General features: G+C 48.8%; 1 protein-coding gene and 1 long non-coding RNA gene across 3 annotated transcripts in view; one reads left to right on the forward strand and one right to left on the reverse strand.

Annotated features, from left to right (window-relative positions):
- Positions 1 to 1,818: 1,818 nt before the first annotated feature.
- Positions 1,819 to 13,665, reverse strand: LOC134999205 (uncharacterized). The gene is made up of 3 exons (XR_010201369.1): positions 13,475 to 13,665; positions 2,836 to 3,240; positions 1,819 to 2,756 (listed from the first exon to the last, which is right to left on the reverse strand). It is a non-coding gene; the product is annotated as an uncharacterized LOC134999205 (long non-coding RNA).
- A 194-nt stretch (positions 13,666 to 13,859) lies between these two features.
- LOC134999232 (cyclic nucleotide-binding domain-containing protein 2-like) overlaps positions 13,860 to 19,558 on the forward strand; it is a 713,550-nt gene continuing 707,851 nt past the window's right edge. Inside the window, exon 1 of one of the 2 annotated variants that reach the window (XM_063951415.1) lies at positions 13,860 to 14,040. The gene's annotated coding sequence lies outside the window, so the exon portion shown is untranslated. The remainder of the gene's footprint in view (positions 14,041 to 19,558) is intronic. The other variant, XM_063951414.1, reaches the window with a different exon arrangement.

The raw sequence follows: 19,558 nt of genomic DNA on the forward strand, positions 1-19,558 counted from the left end.
TGTGATGTGTTCAGAATAGACTGAAAATGAGTGGAAATTATGGTTTTTGAGGTTAATAATACTTTGGGATCAAAATGACCCCCAAATTCTATGATTTAAGCTGTTTTTTAGGGTTTTTTGAAAAAAACACCCGAATCCAAAACACATTCGAATCCGACAAAAAAAATTCGGTGAGGTTTTGCCAAAACGCGGTCGAACCCAAAACACGGCCGCGGAACCGAACCCAAAACCAAAACACAAAACCCGAAAAATTTCAAGTGCACATCTCTAATTTTTACTTGAGATTTCCCTTGAACTCCCTGGAGCCCAGATAGTACAGATTTTGATTAACTTTTCTTGAGATCTGTGTTTGTGTGCTTATAAGATTTTGGCTATCTCATTATAATAGTGGGATGGCATTACAGGGTTGGGGGAGTGTCTTTTTCGACTGTCAGTCATTTTTAAAACCGTGCTTTTCTGCTCTGTGGCTGTTTTTTTTTTTACATTTTTTTTCCAGTGAACCCATGGATTCTACATGGACAAGAGGACCGAGGGGCTGCGTGGGACACTAGGTAAGTATGTGCGAGTGTGTCGGTGTGCGTCAATACACTTTTACCTTCACGGTGTGTGTGTTTTGTCTTTCTTGGGGTATTTATTTTGTTGGGGAACTGTAGGTACCAGCAGGCCTTTTAATTCTCTGCATGCTGGTACTTGTGGTTCTCCAAGTACCAGCATGTGGGGGAGGCTTGCTGGGACTTTAGTTCCACAGCAAAAGACAATATTCTTTTTTGACACAATGCTGTGGCCGCAGGGACCTGTATAAAAGTGTCCCCCGGCTGCGGCATCACCTCCCTGGCTAGTGGAGCCCGGTGCTGGTTTCAAAAATATGGGGGACCCCTACTCTTTTTGTCCCCCGTATCTTTGGAACCAGGACCGGACAAAGAGCCCGGTGCTGGTTGCTTAAATATGGGGGACCCTTACTCCATTTTTCCCTCATATTTTTGAAACCAGGACCGGCTCAAAGAGCCCGAGGCAGGTTATGTTTTTTGGGGGGACCTGCACATCATTTTTTTTTTTTAAACACTTTCTTAACATTTTTACACAGAAGCATGCACAGATCTTACTGGTCTGTGTATGCTTCTGAGTAAGGGGGTCATTCTGACCTGATTGCTTGCTGCAGTTCATCGCAGCGATCAGGTCAGAAGTGCGCCGAATGGCCGACAGCTGTCGTGGCCTTGCGATCGCCTCTGCCTGATTGACAGGCTCAGGCGGGAGGGGGTGGCACGGCGGCGTTCGGTTGCCGTTTTGTGGGCGCGGTCCGGCCAACGCAGGCGTGTTCAGACTGTGCGGGGGGGGGGGGGGGGTAGGGGGCAGGCCGCAGCAGCGTGGCGTCACACAGAGCCGCTGTGACCCGGCCAACGACGAGTAGCTCCCGGCTAGAACGCAAAAGTTGTGCTGGCTGGAAGTTACTACTGAAGTGCAAAAGCATTGCAGCTGTATGATGCTTTTGCACTTCTGTGGGCCTGACATGCGGGGCAGACTAGCCCTGTGCTGGGCGTCCCCCTGCATGTCTGTGTGCCTGATCGTAGACCTGCAAAATTATGCAGGGCTACGATCAAGTCTGAATTAGCCTCTTAATAAAACATGACCCCAAAAAAACATAAAAATATGTGGTTTTCGGCAGTATCCCCTCCCCCCCACCTCAGCAACACTCAACTCCCATCCACCCCCCCCCAAAAAAAAACCCACCCCCACCTAAAAATGCTATAGAGCGTTTTTACTACCTGCCGATAACACAATGTAAGCCCCTTTACATTTTTAAAAAAATACACCACAGAGTTTGTTTTTTCCAAAACTTTATAAAAATATTAAATGCCAACGCCAACTCTGGCCAGGATTCATAAGCTGTACCATGAGAACGAGTGCCTTTGGACAGGGACTATGCCAACAGAACAGGAAACGGGCATATCCGAGTACAGTAGAGGCAAACAGTTTTGCCTTGGGTGAAGAACATCATCAAATTTCCAAACAGTCTTGAAGGAACACAAGAAGTGCAGTCTTCACAACGATCCGTAGTCCGGGACAGTGAGGACACAAAACCGACGCTGCAGTACTAATGACCTCAATACAGTTCACTTTGAGCAAGAGCGTAGGATAAGGTCACCAGCAGATTTTTCAAACAAAACTAAAAAACCGGGTACAAAAAACTAATTATAAATGAAAAAAGCGTGGGTCGCCCAGCACAGAGGACTGTGTACTCTGCATGTCAGAGTACATGCCACTGGACGAGGTGCTAGATTGGGGGGGAGGGGCTGGGCTGTGTGGCTCCCGATGGGAAAAAAAACGGTTGCTGGGGGGGTTTACCAGCGCATGCTCCATGGGGGGGTTGTTTGGGAAGGGGGGACGGGACAAATTTGGGTGATACCAAGGGTCAGTTGGCACTATCTCACATGCCGGCACCAGTGTTTGGTGCCTGCCGCGTGAGACAGCCTCATTGACTAACCGTTGGAGGATGAATTTTTTGTCATCCGTCATCGGCGCATCTCCGATGCAATAAAATTGCCAAATTGTTGTTCGGCATCCGGGGGCCTATGCAAAACCTCCTCAGCGCGTTGAAAAAACTGCTGGGAGACAGAGGGGTTGCTATAGGGGGCAGAAGCGGTCCTCCTTGCCGTGCGCCTCGGTCTTCCTGGGCGCGCCTGTGGCGGTGCCACCGGCTCCTGCACTTCTGCCCCTTGGCCTGTGGTAGGCTCCACATCCAGCTCCGGGGTAGCATCCTGCAATATAAGAAAAACAAAAATTAGGTCTATGTCAAAATTGGTGGGTGGCATATGAAACAAATGTGTGTGTACTTACCAGATCAAGACTCTCCTCTCTCTTCCACAAGAACTGGAGACTCTGGATCTAGAGTGTCCCGTGACCTTACCCGCGCCTCTTGCTCTATAATGAACTGAATTTGGTCATAGTACCACAGCGTCGGTTTATAGACCTCATCAGTCCCGGCTCCGGATCGCTGTGATTCTTGCACCTTCTTGCGTTCCTTCACGAACACTGTTCGGAAATTTGACATTTTTTTCTTCACCCAATTCACATCGACATCAGAGTTTCTGCCTCTACTGTACTCAATAAGCTGCTGATATGCCCGATTCCGCTTGATTCTGTTGGCATAGTCCGGGCTTCTGACACGCCACAGGCACTCGTTCTGACGGTACAGATCAATGAATCCTGACCAGAATTGGCGGTACTCCTCAGATGACATTGCTGGTTGAAAATAAAATAACACAATTAGCCGACAAAATACAACCGTCACATACAAAAAGCCTAAAAATACTATTAGATATATATATATCTATCTATCTATACAACGACCAGTCAGGTGGCACTCCAATACCTTCAAGTAAATTACATTAAACAGGCCGGTGCCCTCCCATTGAAGAAAGGAACATTCCTTCCCCAAATATTCATCCTCTGTTCAGGCAGCACTCACGGTGAAGAAACAGGACAAGAGCCAAAGATGCTGACAGCATTTTTGGCTCTTGTTCTGTTTCTTCGCCGTGAGTGCCACCTGAACAGAGGATATATCTATCTATCTCATAACCCAGTATTTGACCGTGTACCAACAGATCACGCCCACCATAGGGAAATAAAAATTCTACCATCTTAAGCCCCACACAGTAATGCCCCCTGCACCATATTATGCCACACTCCGCAATGCCCTTGATACATTAAATCCCCACATTACGGCAGGCAAGAGTCCTCATTTTACACATTACGGCAGGCAAGAGTCCTCATTTTACACATTATGGCAGGCAAGAGTCCCCATTTTTTACATCAGGGCAGAATCCCCATTTTATACATTACTGCAGGCAATTGTCCCCATTTTATACATCACGGCAGGCAAGAGTCCCCATTTTATACATTACGGCAGGCAAGTGTCCCCCTTTTTACACATTATGGCAGGCACGTGTCCCTATTTTTTACATCAGGGCGGAATCCCCATTTTATACATTACTGCAGGCAATTGTCCCCATTTTATACATCACGGCAGGCAAGAGTCCACTTTTTACCAGTGGCGTGCGGTGAGGTCAGTGGCTGGTGAGGCACTACAGCCATAATGTTCGCCGAATCCTGCCGATGACCCCTACCGCCGCCGAGCCAATGCCCACTACTGCCTATGAGCCGATGCGCGCTGCCACCACCAATGGCTTACGAAGTCCCCCACCATCAACTGACCCAGCCCTCCGCCACTAATTTGCATCTCCAGGCCTGCCTGCTCATCATACTTGTAATATATTATACATTTTTATAGAAAAAATGAACGTTATGGTAAGAACTTACCGTTGATAACGTGATTTCTCTTATGTCCACAGGTATCCACAGGATAACATTGGGATATTGTCGAGCGACAGCGAAAATGGCACCAACACTGTCACGAGCTTTCTGGCCTCCCAGGATGCATTGGGGCCTCCACTATATAGTCCCGCCCACTGATTCAGTCAGATCAGTTCTTTCCACAGCGATTATAGGCAGGAACATTAGGTAGAGACCTGTACAGGCGATAAGAACACACATGCACACCCTTCCATACAAGAAGGAAGAGGTTTTTAGTGTTTGTCTAGATCCTCAAATCAGATGCGTCCGGGTGGGATCCCTGTGGATACCAGTGGACATAAGAAAAATCACGTTATCAACGGTAAGTTCTTACCATAACGTTCATTTCTCTGGCTGGGTCCACAGGATTATCCACAGGATAACATTGGGATTCCCAAAGCCATTTTAGTGGTGGGGACGCTCCTGATTGCACAGGAGGACCTTTCGCCCGAAGTCTGCGTCATGAGAGGCAAAAGTATCCAAGGCATAATGTCTGATGAATGTGTTTATGGAAGACCATGTGGCTGCCTTACATATCTGTTCTGCTGATGCACCCTGTTGTGCTGCCCAAGAAGGACCTACCTTACGTGTAGAGTGTGCAGAGACATTAGCCGGAATAGGGAGATCTGCATGAGAATAAGCTTCAGATATTACCATTCGGAGACATCTCGCCAGCGTCTATTTACTAGCAGGCCAACCTCTCCTATGGAATCCGTAGAGGATGAAGAGGGAATCTGTTTTCCTGATGGCACTAGTACGATCTATGTAGATTTTTAAAGACCAGACCACGTCCAGTGACGCTTCTCCCGCAGATAGTCCCGATACCTGAAAAGCTGGGACTACAATCTCTTCATTCAGGTGAAACTTTGACACCACCTTTGGAAGGTAACTAGATCTCGTTCTGAGAACTGCTCTGTCTGGAAAAAAACTTAGGAAAGGAGACTTACATGATAATGCTCCTAAATCTGACACTCTTCTGGCTGACGCCATTGCCAGTAAAAAAAGAACTTTAACCGTTAACCACTTAAGATCTGCTCTCTCAAGTGGTTCAAACAAAGGACCCTGGAGAAATTTAAGAACTAAATTCAAATCCCAGGGAGCTGCAGGAGGAACAAATGGAGGTTGAATATGTACTACTCCTTGGAAAAAAGTACGTACATCCTGTAGGTCAGCAATCTTCTGCTGAAACCATACAGTCAACGCTGAGACTTGCACCCTCAAGTAAGCAACCTTCAACCCCTTATCCAATCCTGCCTGCAGAAAATCCAAAATTCTAGCTATTTTAAAGGCTATTGGATTGTAATTTTTTCCAGAACACCAATGAATATAGGCTTGCCATATTTTATGATATACACGGGCCGAAGAAGGCTTTCTTGCTCTAAGCATGGTTTGGATTACTTGCTTTGAAAATCCTTTAGCCTCTAAGATAGAGGTTTCAACAGCCACGCCGTCAAAGACAGGCGATCCAGATGACTGTGACAACAAGGACCCTGCATTAACAGATCTGAACGTTGAGGGAGCAGTATCGGTGCTTCCACGGACATTCTCCACAGATCTGTGTACCAATGCCTTCTTGGCCAAGCTGGAGCTATTAGAATGATTGCTCCTTTTGCCTGTTTTATCTTTCTCACTACTCTGGGTAATAGAGATATTGGAGGGAACAGATATGCCAGCTGAAACCTCCATTCTACTGACAGTGCGTCTACCAGGACTGCTCCTGAGTCCCTTGTTCTTGATCCGTACCTCGGAACTTTGTTGTTTAGACGAGACGCCATAAGGTCTATCTCCGGTAGACCCCATCTGTTCACCAGTGTTTGAAACACTTCTGGGTGTAGTGCCCATTCGGTTTCCTGAATGGTGTGCCGACTGAGAAAATCCGCTTCCCAATTTAGTACACCCGGGACAAATACTGCTGACAATGCTGGGAGATGGAGTTCTGCCCACTTTAGAATGGGAGTTACTTCCTCCATCAGACTCTTGCTGTGAGTCCCTCCTTGATGATTTAGGTATGCTACTGCCGTCGCATTGTCTGAGCGGATCTGGACTGGTCTTCCTTGTAGATTGTCCTTTGCCTGAACCAGAGCCAAGTAAGTGGCTCTTATTTCTAACAGATTTATCGGCAGGCGACTTTCCCTTGCGGTCCATTTTCCCTGGAACCATAGGCTTCCGAGTACCGCCCCCCAACCTTGCAGGCTGGCATCTGTCGTCAGGACTTGCCACTCTTTTATCCAAAAGGGTCTCCCCTTGTTTAAATGGTCTGTCTGTAGCCACCATGCTAGAGACCTTTTTACATTTACTGGAATCTTTATCATCTGCTTCTTTATTGTTTGATGATTTCCGTTCCATTTTGTCAAAATGAGATGCTGCAATGGTCTGGAGTGGAATTGCGCATATTCCACCATGTCGAACGTTGATACCATCAGACCCAACAGCCGCATTGCTGCATGGACTGACATTGTCTGGGCTTGCAACGCTTCCTGAGCCATGACCTGCACCTTGACTATTTTCTTCTCTGGTAAGAGAACTCTCTGTAGATCTGAATCCAATATGGCTCCCAAATGAACCATCCGCTGTGATGGATTCAGGGACGACTTCTCCCAATTTATGAGCCACCCGTGTCTCTGTAAACAAACTATCGTCTGTTGGAGATGGCTCAACAGTAAATCTTGCGACTGTGCTAAGATTAATAGGTCATCTAGGTATGGGAATATCCTTATCCCTTGTTTGCGCAGACAAGCTGCCATAACCACCATGATCTTGGTAAACACCCTGGGTGCTGTAGCTAGCCCGAAGGGCAGAGCTTGGAACTGGAAGTGTTCCTTGAGGATGGCAAACCTGAGGTAACACTGATGTGATAGTGCTATAGGCACATGTAGGTAAGCATCCCGCACATCCAGAGATACCATATAGTCTCCCGGTTCCATAGCCAACATTATGGAGCGTAACGTCTCCATGTGGAACTTCGGGATCCATATGTAATTGTTCAACATCTTCAGATTTAGAATTGGTCGATATGACCCATTTGGTTTCTGGATTAGAAACAGATTGGAGTAATACCCCTGTCCCTTTTGTGATGGAGGTACTGGGACAATCACACCTGACTGCAGTAATTTTTGGACTGCTTCTTGCAGGGCATTGGCCTTCGACTCTATACAAGACGGGCTGGTGCAAAAAAATCTTTGAGGAGGCTGCCTCCTGAATGGGAACCCATACCCCTGAGATACTACCTTCTGCACCCAGGCATCTGTTGTTGACTGTTGCCATGTGTGTGTAAATTGCAGGAGTCGGCCCCCAACCCTGGAATCCTCCAGGTGGAGGCCCGTCTCTTCAGGCTGAGGGTTTCTGTTCAGGTTTGGAAGCTGGCTTTTTGCTAGCCCACTGCTTCCTACCCCTTTTAAACGGGGGTTGTTTAGGCTCCTCTTTACCTTTCGCTTTGCTTTGCCAGCGAAATGAGCGAAATTTTAAACCCTTGGACTTAGGGTTGTAGGTAGCCGGAAATCTGACCTTCTTCGATTCAGCCTCTGACTCTAGGATATCAGATAAAGGTTTTCCAAATAATATATTACCCATGAAAGGCAATGCTTCCAATTCCTTCTTGGACTCCGCATCTGCCTTCCAGGTCCGTAGCCAGACTGCTCTGCGAGCGACTACTGCCAGGGCTGAAGCTTTAGAAGCAACAGTGCCTACATCAATGGCTGCTTCTTCTAAATACTGGGCAGATTGTCTTAAACGGCAAAGACGATCCTCTTGCTCCCTAGTAGGAGAGGGGATGTCATTCTCTAGTTCCTCTATCCATTCGCCCATTGCCTTTGCTACCCAGGCCGAAGCCATAGCAGGTCTTACCACTGCACCCACAAGAGAAAAAATATTTTTCAATAGGCTCTCTACCCTCCTGTCTGTGACATCATTCAAAGAGGTAGATGACAGTGGCAAAGCAGATTTGTGCCTGAGTCGCAGAACATGTGCATCTACTTTTGGAGGAACTTCTCTCTTCGAACAATCTCCAGCAGGAAATGGATAATAAGAATCCCATCTCCTAGGAATCTTATACTTTTTACCGGGCGCTGCCCAAGACTCATCCATCATTTCCGTCAACTCCTCTGACGCTGGAAATTCAGCTTTCACTGACTTTGTTCGTTTGAATACAGGTGCTTTTGCTTTTAACGCTGTCTTGGCTGGTTCTTCCAGAGAAAGCACAGCCTTTACTGCATTAATGAGTTCAGCTACATCATCTGAACTAAAGCTCTGCGACTGATCATCATACGGAGTTGAATCTATTGTTTCCGCATCATCATCCGATGTATCCTCTTGTGTAGTCTGCCATACAGACGTATCTGTCTTAGTCTTACCTACCCCTTGGTTGCTTGTAGAGGCTACTGGAACCAAACCATAGGAAGGGAGCTCTATGTATGGGTTCATAGTGTAACCTAACCCCTGAGGTGGTGCTACTGGAGCTAACCTGTCCGCTATTGAAGACAGAGTCTTTGCGAACATATTCCATGGTGGCTCTACTGGAGGTTGAACTAACTCCTGTTTTTTACTTCGCTGAAAAGCGAAACAGTTTGCACACAAACCCTCATAAGTGACCAATTGAATCATATCAATTACCCCTGACTTACAAGATAAGCATGTTAGGGCTGTAGGAGTGCTTGACAAATTCTCCTCATCACTTTTGCCGCTCACAGACATTTTTTCTGATATTGACTACACAATTTTGTGACTGAACCACACCCTATAATCAGTATATAGAGGTGAAATCAATCTGACCACAGTGCACCTGATTTGAGGGTCAGAACAGGACTGACATTACACAGAAAAGTCAGCACACATACTAGCAGTCAGTCACATGTTAAAGCATTTAGACATTGTCATATGAGAATACAACCTCCATAATAACTTATACATAAGTAGGAAATTTGTACTTCTGTTTAACTGGTTCTTTTTCAACATAACATGCAGAAAACACAGTAATATACAGGTCTCATATGCAATAGGTACTAAAAATTAACAGTGCACACTAAGAAGTAGAAGGAATTTTTAGTACTGTATACCCTGCCTCCAGGGAGCGGGATACAGGGAGACTCACCACACTTCCATATCCAAGCAAAGACGCTCGAAAGACGCTGAGTGGATTCAGACGCTACTGGTGTACACTGCCGCTCTTGGTAACTGATAACGGACACGGACGCTCACCAACGGACACGGACGCTGAGCGACTCCACGTGCATGCAGACACTAAAGGCCTGCGACTCGGTCTGGGCGGGTTTATATCCAGTGTACACAACCGCAGAGTCTAAGCTGCGACCGAGTACCCTCATGGTAGCGTCTGAGCCGGAAGTGAGGTTATTCAGTTCATGAAACGAGAGACTCGCGGGAACTGGCCATGAACTCGGAGGAGGGACGGCCAGGAGAGCGTCTGAAACCCCCTGTTGACTTAAACTCCCAGGATCGCGGCCTCACCTAGTCCTGGCGCCTATGATCCCCGGAGCGTAGCGCTGTCACACTCGAGATGTTCGGCGCATCAACACGCTGTTTGTAGTCTCCACCAAATCAGCGTAGCTGTGTCCTGACCCCTCTAGTAAGAGGAAGTCCATATACTCACTGTCTCCCCATGCTCCGGCCACAGCCTGGTAACGTCTGCTGGACCTGCTAGAACATCCGACACAGACGCCCGTCGAGACAGCACTGTACCGCGAAGGTAAGCGTTGTTGTGACCCGGTGGGGAGTTGTTGGAGCGACTCTTTCTAATACACGTTTAAGACGCTGTTAAGAGAAGTCGCTCAAACAAAAACAGTAAGTCTATAAAAATAAAGTAATGAAAACTTGAGGCTGCTTTCACAGCAGCCCTGTGACCATGCGGCTTCCTGCCGCACCAAGCAAAAAACTGATCTGACTGAATCAGTGGGCGGGACTATATAGTGGAGGCCCCAATGCATCCTGGGAGGCCAGAAAGCTCGTGACCGTGTTGGTGCCATTTTCGCTGTCGCTCGACAATATCCCAATGTTATCCTGTGGATAATCCTGTGGACCCAGCCAGAGAAAATAATAATTACTGTTTGGGAAGGGAGTGGGAGGAGGACATGAATGCAATTTTGTTGTCCAGGGATTCCATTAACTTAATGGAGAAGGGTATGAATGTGTTAAAAAAGTAAAAAAAAAAAAATGTGTGGGGTCTTTGAGCCAGTCCTGGTTGTTTAAATACTGGGAAAAAATTGGACAGAGGTTCCCCGTATTTCGACAACCAGCACCGGGCTCTTAGTCCGGGCCTGGTTCCAAAAATACGGGGGACAAAAGATGTAGGGGTCCCCCGTATTTTTAAAACCAGCACCGGGCTCCACTAGCCAGGCACATAATGCCACAGCCGGGGGACACATTTATGGAGGTCCCTGCGGCCGTAGCATTACCCCCCCAACTAGTCACCCCTGGCCGGGGTTCCCTGGAGGAGTGGGGACCCCTTAAATCAAGGGGTCACCCCCCCCCCCCCTCCAGGCACCCAAGGACCAGGGGTGAAGCCAGAGGCTGTCCCCCCCATCCGTGGGCGGTGGATGGGAGGCTGATAGTCATGTGTTTAAAGAAGAGAATATTGTCTTTTGTTGTGGAACTACAAGGCCCAGCAAGCCTCCCCCGCTTGCTGGTACTTGGAGAACCTCAAGTACCAGCATGCAGGGAAATAACGGGGTCGCTGGTACCTGTAGTTCTACAACAACAAAAAATACCCAAATAAAAACACAACTCGCACACCGTGACAGTAAAAATGTATTAAAACACACTTACACACTCACACATACTTACCTACATCCCACGCCGGTCACGTCCACTTGTCCAGTAGAATCCAATAGGGTACCTGTAAAAATGAGAGACAGATTACTTACCTACATCCCACGCCGGTCACGTCCACTTGTCCAGTAGAATCCAATAGGGTAGGGATACCTGTAAAAAAAAAAATTATACTTAACACATCCACAGGAGAGAGAGAGAGACTAACCTGCTGCTGCTGGGGAGAGCCGCATACACTGCAGGGCCATGCCGCTGCTCCTGTCAGTGGGAGGACGGAGCCGGCGGAGGAGGGGGGAGAGCCGCATGTGGGAGAGCCCCCCAGTGCCAGATACATTGCCCCACAGTCCCAGATACATTGCTCCCCTAGTGCCAGATACATTGCCCCACAGTGCCAGATACGGTGCCCCCCCTAGTGCCAGATACATTGCCCCCCCAGTGCTAGATACGGTGCCCCACAGTGCCAGAAAAATTGCCCCACAGTGCCAGATACTGTGCCCCACAGTGCCAGATACATTGCCCCACAGTGCCAGAAAAATTGCCCCACAATGCCAGATACATTGCCCCACAGTGCCAGATACGGTGCCCCACAGTGCCAGAAAAATTGCCCCACCGTGCCAGATACGGTGCCCCCCCTAGTGCCAGATACATTGCCCCCCCAGTGCCAGATACAATGCCCCACGGTGCCAGAAAAATTGCCCCACAGTGCCAGATACGGTGCCCCACAGTGCCAGAAAAATTGCCCCACAGTGCCAGATACGGTGCCCCCCTAGTACCAGATATATTGCCCCCCCAGTGCCAGTATACATTGCCCCACAGTGCCAGATATGCCCCCCCCCCAGTGCCAGTATATATTGCCCCACAGTGCCAGATATGCCCCCCCCCAGTGCCAGTATACATTGCCCCACAGTGCCAGATATGCCCCCCCAGTGTCAGTATACATTGCCCCACAGTGCCAGATATGCCCCCCCAGTGCCAGGTTACATTGCCCCACAGTGCCAGATATGCCCCCCCCCAGTGCCAGTATACATTGCCCCACAGTGCCAGATATCCACCCCCCCAGTGCCAGTATACATTGCCCCACAGTGCCAGATATGTCCCCCTATGGTGCCAGATATGTCCCCCTACGGTGCCAGATATGTCCCCCACGGTGCCAGATATGTCCCCCCGCAGTGCCAGATATGTCCCCCTGCAGTGCCAGATATGTCCCCCTATGGTGCCCCCCAGTGCAGATACGGTGCCCCCCAGTGCTGCCCCCCAACCCCGCTGCTGATATACTTACGTTTCCTTGGATGGTTTTCTCCTCCACGTGCTGCCGCTGCTGCTGCTTCTTTCTTCCTCCGCGCAGTAAAGAAAATGGACCCGGCGGGGAGTGGCCAGATGACGGAGATCGGCATCGCAAGCTCATATCGCAAGGTACTAGAAACACTTGCGATATGAACTAGATAGTACACCGATCTAGCAAGGATTGACTTGCCAGCACGGTCTATCTTTTCTTGCGATGCCGACCTGGCGGGGAAGCGCATCGGGATCGGATAAGGATCGCAAGGTGACTTTCACCTTGCGATCTGCACTATCTTTTCTTCCGATTCTGACTATATAGTCAGAATCGGAAGAAAAGATCTCACCGTGTGTACACACCAGCCTAACCCTAACCGCTCTTGCCGCACCAAACAAAAACTGAATTCCCTGAGCCAGGAGGCGGGGTTATAGGGAGGCTGGACCGTTGTATCCTGGAAGCTCAAAAGCGTTAACCATTTGGTTCGCGACACTTACAACCCAAGGTACATCCTGTGGATACTACTTTGCACCCTGAAGGAGAAAGATACATTAGAAATGAGTGATGAATTGCTTATCACTCGTTAGATGTGGCACGTCTTTTGTCAGTCTCCAGTCTTGTTTATCATATGTGCCTACGCTACTAAAACTGTCTGAGAGACTCAAATTTTAGGAGTTCTCTCTCCCCTCTGGGGTGCACAGTGCAGCCTTCTGGATCCCGCTCACTCCCACAGTGTAGCGGGAGATCTCGAGGCTTAATAAGTTGGCGAATCACATCATGGCCCTGCTGCTGCTGCAAATTCATCCTACACTTCCCACTTCTACCTCCAATCTGAGACCTCCTAGAGAGGGCATCCTAAAAGTAGGCAAGTGCGCCTTTTCTTCTACCAATTCCAAGCAGACTATGGACCTCTATTACTGTTCTGCATTCATCGTATTTCACAGCCCTTCACTTCATCCTCTGACGTCAACTGTTGATCCTCACTCCCCGCTCCGCTTTTCTTACCACACTTATGCTATGACCTCCCTTTGCACTCCCCACTGTCCTCCTTTTTGCCCTAATTAACTCCACCTTCAAGTTCCCTTGTCTTTTCATAGTGTGCCTCCCATCCTGACTTCCTTCTCGTCCAGGCCTGCCATCAGGGGGGTGCTGCGGGCACAGATGTCCCGGGCCCGGCCTTTCTGACAGGATCAGAGGGCCCGGGCCACTCATGCCACCGTCCGCCGCCGCGATGCTCCGCCCACTTTTCATTACCGAGTTTTCGCGCTGTCAAAGGAGGGGGAGATGACGCTGCAAGCTTCTATTGTAAACGTCCCTCCAAAAATGGCCGCCGCCTCAGAGGAGACAGTTAATAAAGATACTAGAGGAGGCTCCTCTGGTATCTTTAATAACTGTCTCCTCTGAGGCAGCAGCCATTTTGGCAGACACTTTTCAATAGGACCTTGCAGCGTACTCTCCCCTCTCTTCTGACAGTCCCAGATCTCGGTCATGAAAAGGGGGCGGAGCTACATGAAACGGATGGGGCAGGGTTGGTTCTATATCGGAAAAGGTCCCTTAGCCCACTTGATTCTAGCATCTACCGATGGGGCAGAGCTACACGGGAACAGGCTGCTACAGCTCTGGCCAGCCTGTGATAGGTAAGATGAGGGAGAGTGAGTGGGAGAGAGAAAATGTGTGTGTGCATGTGTGTGTATGTATGTGTATATATATTATTTTATTTATTTTGTATGGTGTTTTTATATATATATATATATATATATATATATATATATATATATTTTAGATATTCATTTTTTAGGGGGGGGGGGGGGGGGGGCTGCCTATTTTGCGAGTCCCGGGCCCCAGAATTTCTGATGGCGGCCTGTTCTCATCACTTCCCTTTCTTACATATTCCACCCCCCTGCTCCCCCCATCTCAAGTGAATACCCACTTCTTTTACCCATGTGCTCCCCAATTCTATGCCCCTCCCCCTCCTGTCCCCTGATTAACCTCCACCTTATCTCTCCTGCACTCTGCAAGGTCAGAACCATCTGCAGAAAACTGTCCTCTATACTTGACCAATGCATCTGTAACTGCTTCAGCCTTCTTACAATTGCTGAAACCTGGCTTACCCCGACGAACATCCCTGCTCCTTCTGCCTCTTTTGAGGGCCTCTCCTTCTGGCACACCTTCTCTAGAAGGTGACACTGTGGGTCTCCTTTTCTCCTCACTCTGACGAAGTCTGTCACTTCTGCCCTGTCCACCTTTCTGTTGTCTTCATAATTTAGTCACTCTGGTCCCCTCCCCTGGCTCCCACACTTTTTTTCATCCAACCATCACTTCTTCATCGTGGGAAACCAAGATGACAAGTATCTCCTCTCATTTACCATCTCTCTACCAATTTTTCAATACATCTTTCCTATGGCAGACTCCCTGAGAGCAAATTGGACAATCTTGAATGTACATTTTCTCTAACGTCCTAGTGGATGCTGGGAACTCCGTAAGTACCATGGGGAATAGCGGGCTCCGAAGGAGGCTGGGCACTCTAGAAAGATCTTAGACTACCTGGTGTGCACTGGCCCCTCCCACTATGACCCTCCTCCAAGCCTCAGTTAGATTTCGTGCCCGGCCGAGGTTGGATGCACACTAGGGGCTCTCCTGAGCTCTTAGAAAGTTATAGTCTTAGAATTTGTTATTTTCAGTGAGACCTGCTGGCAACAGGCTCACTGCAGCGAGGGACTAAGGGGAGAAGAAGCGAACTCGCCTGCTTGCAGCCGGATTGGGCTTCTTAGGCTACTGGACACCATTAGCTCCAGAGGGATCGACCGCAGGCCCAGCCTTGATGTTCGGTCCCGGAGCCGCGCCGCCGTCCCCCTTACAGAGCCAGAAGCAAGAAGATGGTCCGGAAAATCGGCGGCATGAAGACTCTGTCTTCACCAAGGTAGCGCACAGCACTGCAGCTGTGCGCCATTGCTCCTCTCACACACTTCACACTCCGGTCACTGAGGGTGCAGGGCGCTGGGGGGGGCGCCCTGAGGCAGCAATAAAAACACCTTGGCTGGCTAAAATACCTCAATATATGGCCCCAGGGGCTATATATGAGGTAAATACCCCTGCCAGAATTCCATAAAAAACGGGAGAATAGGCCGCGAAAAAGGGGCGGAGCCTATCTCCTCAGCACACTGGCGCCATTTTTCCCTCACAGCTCGGCTGGAGGGAAGCTCCCTGGCTCTTCCCTGCAATTCTACAGTACAGTAAGAGGGAAAAGAGAGGGGGGGCATTAAAATTGGCACTGTATACAGTATATTATATAAAAGCTATTAGGGACATAACTCAGTTAGTCCCTGTATATATATATAGCGCTCTGGTGTGTGCTGGCATACTCTTACTCTGTCCCCCCAAAGGGCTTTTGTGGGTCCTGTCCTCGTTTAGAGCATTCCCTGTGTGTCTGCGGTGTGTCGGTACGGCTGTGTCGACATGTTGAATGAGGAGGCTTATATGGTGACAGAACAGAGGCCGATATATGTGATGTCGCCCCCTGTGGGGCCGACACCAGAGTGGATGGATAGGTGAAAGGTATTAACCGACAGTGTCAACTCCTTACATAAAAGGGTGGATGACGTAACAGCTGTGGGACAGCCGGCTTCGCAGCCCGCGCCTGCCCAGGCGTCTCAAAGGCCATCAGGGGCTCAAAAACGCCCGCTCTCTCAGATGGCAGACACAGATGTCGACACGGAGTCTGACTCCAGTGTCGACAAGGTGGAGACATATACACAATCCACTAGGAACATCCGTGACGTGATCCCGGCAATAAAAAATGTGTTATACATTTCTGACTTTAACCCAAGCACCTCTAAAAATGGGTTTTAGGTTTGGGGAGAAAAAACAGGCAGTGTTTTGTTCCCCCATCAGATGAATAAATGAAGTGTGTGAAAGCGTGGGTTCCCCCTTTAAGAAACTGGTAATTTATAAAAAGTTACTGATGGCGTACCCTTTCCCGCCAGGTGGATAAGTTACGCTGGGAGATATCCCCTAGGGTGGATAAGGCGCTCACACGTTTGTCAAAAAAGGTGGCACTGCCGTCTTAGGATACGGCCACTTTAATAGGTACCTGTTGATAAAAAACAGGAGGCTATCCTGAAATCTGTATTTACACACTCAGGTACTAGACTGAGACCTGCAGATAGTGCTGCTGCAGCGTGGTCGGTGACCCTGTCAAACAGGGATACTAGTTGGCAAACATAAAAACATATTAAAGACGTCGTCTTATATATGGGGGATGCACAGAGGGATATTTTGCCGGCTGGCATCCAAAATAAATGTAATGTCCATTCTGTCAGGAGGGTATTAGAGACCTGTCACTGGACAGGTGATGCTGACTTAAAAAGCGCATAGAGAGCCTTATAAGGGTGAGGAATTATTTGGGGATGGTCTCTGGGACCTCGTATCCACAGCAACTGCTGGGAAGAAATAATTTTACCTCAGGTTTCCTCACAGACAAAGGTACAGTCCTTTCGGCTTCAGAAAAGCAAGCGGGTCAAATGGCGCTTCCCTTCTGTACAGAGACAAGGGTAGAGGGAAAAAAGCTGCACCAGTCAGCCTGTTCCCAGAATCAAGATTCTTCCCCCGCCTCCTGTGAGGCCACACCATGACGCGGGTGCTCCACAGGTGTAGCCAGGTACGGTGGGGGGCCGTCTCAAAAATTTCAGCAATTAGTGGGCTCGCTCACAGGTGGATCCCTGTTTCTTTCAAGTAGTATTTCAGGGGTACAAGCTGGAATTCGAGATGTCTCCCCCCAGCCGTTTCCTAAAATATGCCTTGCTGACAACTCCCTCAGGCAGGGAGGCTGTGCTAGAGGCAATTAATAAGCGGTATTCCCAGCAGGTAATACTCAAGGTGCCCCTACTTCAACAAGGACGGGGTTACTATTCCACACGGGTTGGGGTACCGAAACCGCATGGTTCGGTGTGACCCATTTTATATTTAAAATCCTTGAACACAAAAATTCAAGTTCAAGATGGAATCGCTCAGGGCGGTTATTTCAAGCCTGGACGAGGGGGATTACATGGTATCCTGGGACATCAAGGATGCTTACCTGCATGTCCCCATTTACCATCCTCGCCAGGAGTACCTCAGATTTGTGGTACAGGATTACCATTACCAAGTCCAGACACTGCCGTTTGGACTGTACATGGCACCGAGGGTGTTTTATCAAGGTAATGGCCGAAATGTTGATACTCCTTCAAAAAAAGGGAGTTGTAATTATCCCGTACTTGGACAATCTCGTTATAAGGGCGAAGTCCAAGGAGCAGTTGGTAGTCGGGGTAGCACTATTTTGGAAAGTGCTACAACAGCATGGTTGGATTCTAAACAGTCCAAAGTCACAGCTGGTTCCTATGACACGTCTACTGTTCCTGGGGATGGTTCTGGACATAAACCAGAAATAGTGTTTCTCCCGGAGGAGAAAGCCAAGGAGTTGTCATCTAGTCAGAGACCTCCTGAAGCCAAAATAGGTAGCGGTGCATCATTGCACGCGAGTCCTGGGAAAAATGGTAGCTTCCTACGAAGCAATCCCATTAGGCAGGTTCCATACAAGAACTTTTCAGAGGGACCTGTTGGACAAGTGGTCCGGATCGCATCTTCCGATGCATAGGCTGATAACCCTGTCTCCAAGGACCAGGGTATCTCTACTGTGGTGGCTGCAGAGTGCCCATCTTCAAGAGGGCCGCAGGTTCGGCATACAGGACTAGGTCCTAGTGACCATGGATTCCAGCCTTTGAGGCTGGGAGGCAGTCACACAGGGAAGAAATTTCCAGGGACTTTGGTCAAGTCAGGTTATTTCCCTACACATAAATATTCTGGACCTGAGGGCCATTTACAATGCCCTGAGGCCGGCAAGGCCTCTGCTTCAAAACCAGCCGGTACTGATCCAATCAGACAACATCACGGCAGTCGCCCATGTAAACCAACAGGGCGGCACAAGAAGCAGGATGGCGATGGCAGAAGCCACAAGGATTCTCCGATAGGCGGAAAATCATGTGTTAGCACTGTCAGCAGTGTTCATTCCCGGAGTGGACAACTGGGAAGCAGATCTTCTCAACAGACACGACCTCCACCCGGGAGAATGGGGACTTCCTCCAGAAGTCTTCCAATAGGATTGTACACCATTGGGAAAGGCCACAGGTGGACATGATGGCGTCCCGCCTCAACAAAAAGCTATAAAAGATATTGCACCGGGTCAAGGGACCCTCAGGCGATAGCTATGGACGCTCTGGTAACACCGTGGGTGTACCAGTCGGTTTATGTGTTCTCCCCTCTGCCTCTCATACCAAAGGTACTGAGAATAATAAGAAGGCGAGGAGTAAGAACGATACTCGTGGATGGCCAAGAAGAGCTTGGTACCCAGAACTTCAAGAATTTATATCAGAGGACCCATGGCCTCTGCCACTCAGACAGGACCTGCGGCAGCAGGGGCCCTGTCTGTTCCAAGACTTACCGCAGCTGCGTTTGTCGGCATGGCGGTTGAACGCCGGATCCTGAAGGAAAAGGGCATTCCGGAGGAAGTCATTCCTACGCTTACTAAAGCCAGGAAAGAGGTTACAGCAACTCATTATCACCGCATATGGCGAAAATATGTTGCATGGTGTGAGGCCGAAAGGGCCCCAACAGAGGAATTTCAACTAGGTCGATTTCTGCATTTCCTGCAAGCAGGAGTGACTATGGGCCTTAAATTGGGTTCCATTAAGGTACAGATCTCGGCTCTGTCGATTTTCTTTCAAAAAGAACTAGCTTCAGTACCTGAAGTTCAGACATTTATAAAAGGAGTGCTGCAGAGTCAGCCCCCGTTTGTGCCTCCTGTGGCACCTTGGGATCTCAACGTGGTGTTGAGTTTCTTAAAATCACATTGGTTTGAACCACTAAAAACCGTGGATCTGAAATATCTCACGTGGAAGGTGGTTATGTTATTGGTCTTGGCTTCTGCCAGGCGAGTATCAAAGTTGGCGGCTTTGTCTTGTAAAAGCCCTTATTTGATTTTCCATATGGATAGGGCAGAATTGAGGACTCGTCCCCAGTTTCTCCCAAAGGTGGTGTCAGCGTTTCACCTGAACCAGCCTATTGTGGTGCCTAGGCTACTAGGGACTTGGAGGACTCCAAGTTGCTAGACGTTGTCAGGGC

This window comes from Pseudophryne corroboree, chromosome 2 (assembly GCF_028390025.1).
Source record: "Pseudophryne corroboree isolate aPseCor3 chromosome 2, aPseCor3.hap2, whole genome shotgun sequence".
NCBI lineage: Eukaryota > Metazoa > Chordata > Amphibia > Anura > Myobatrachidae > Pseudophryne > Pseudophryne corroboree.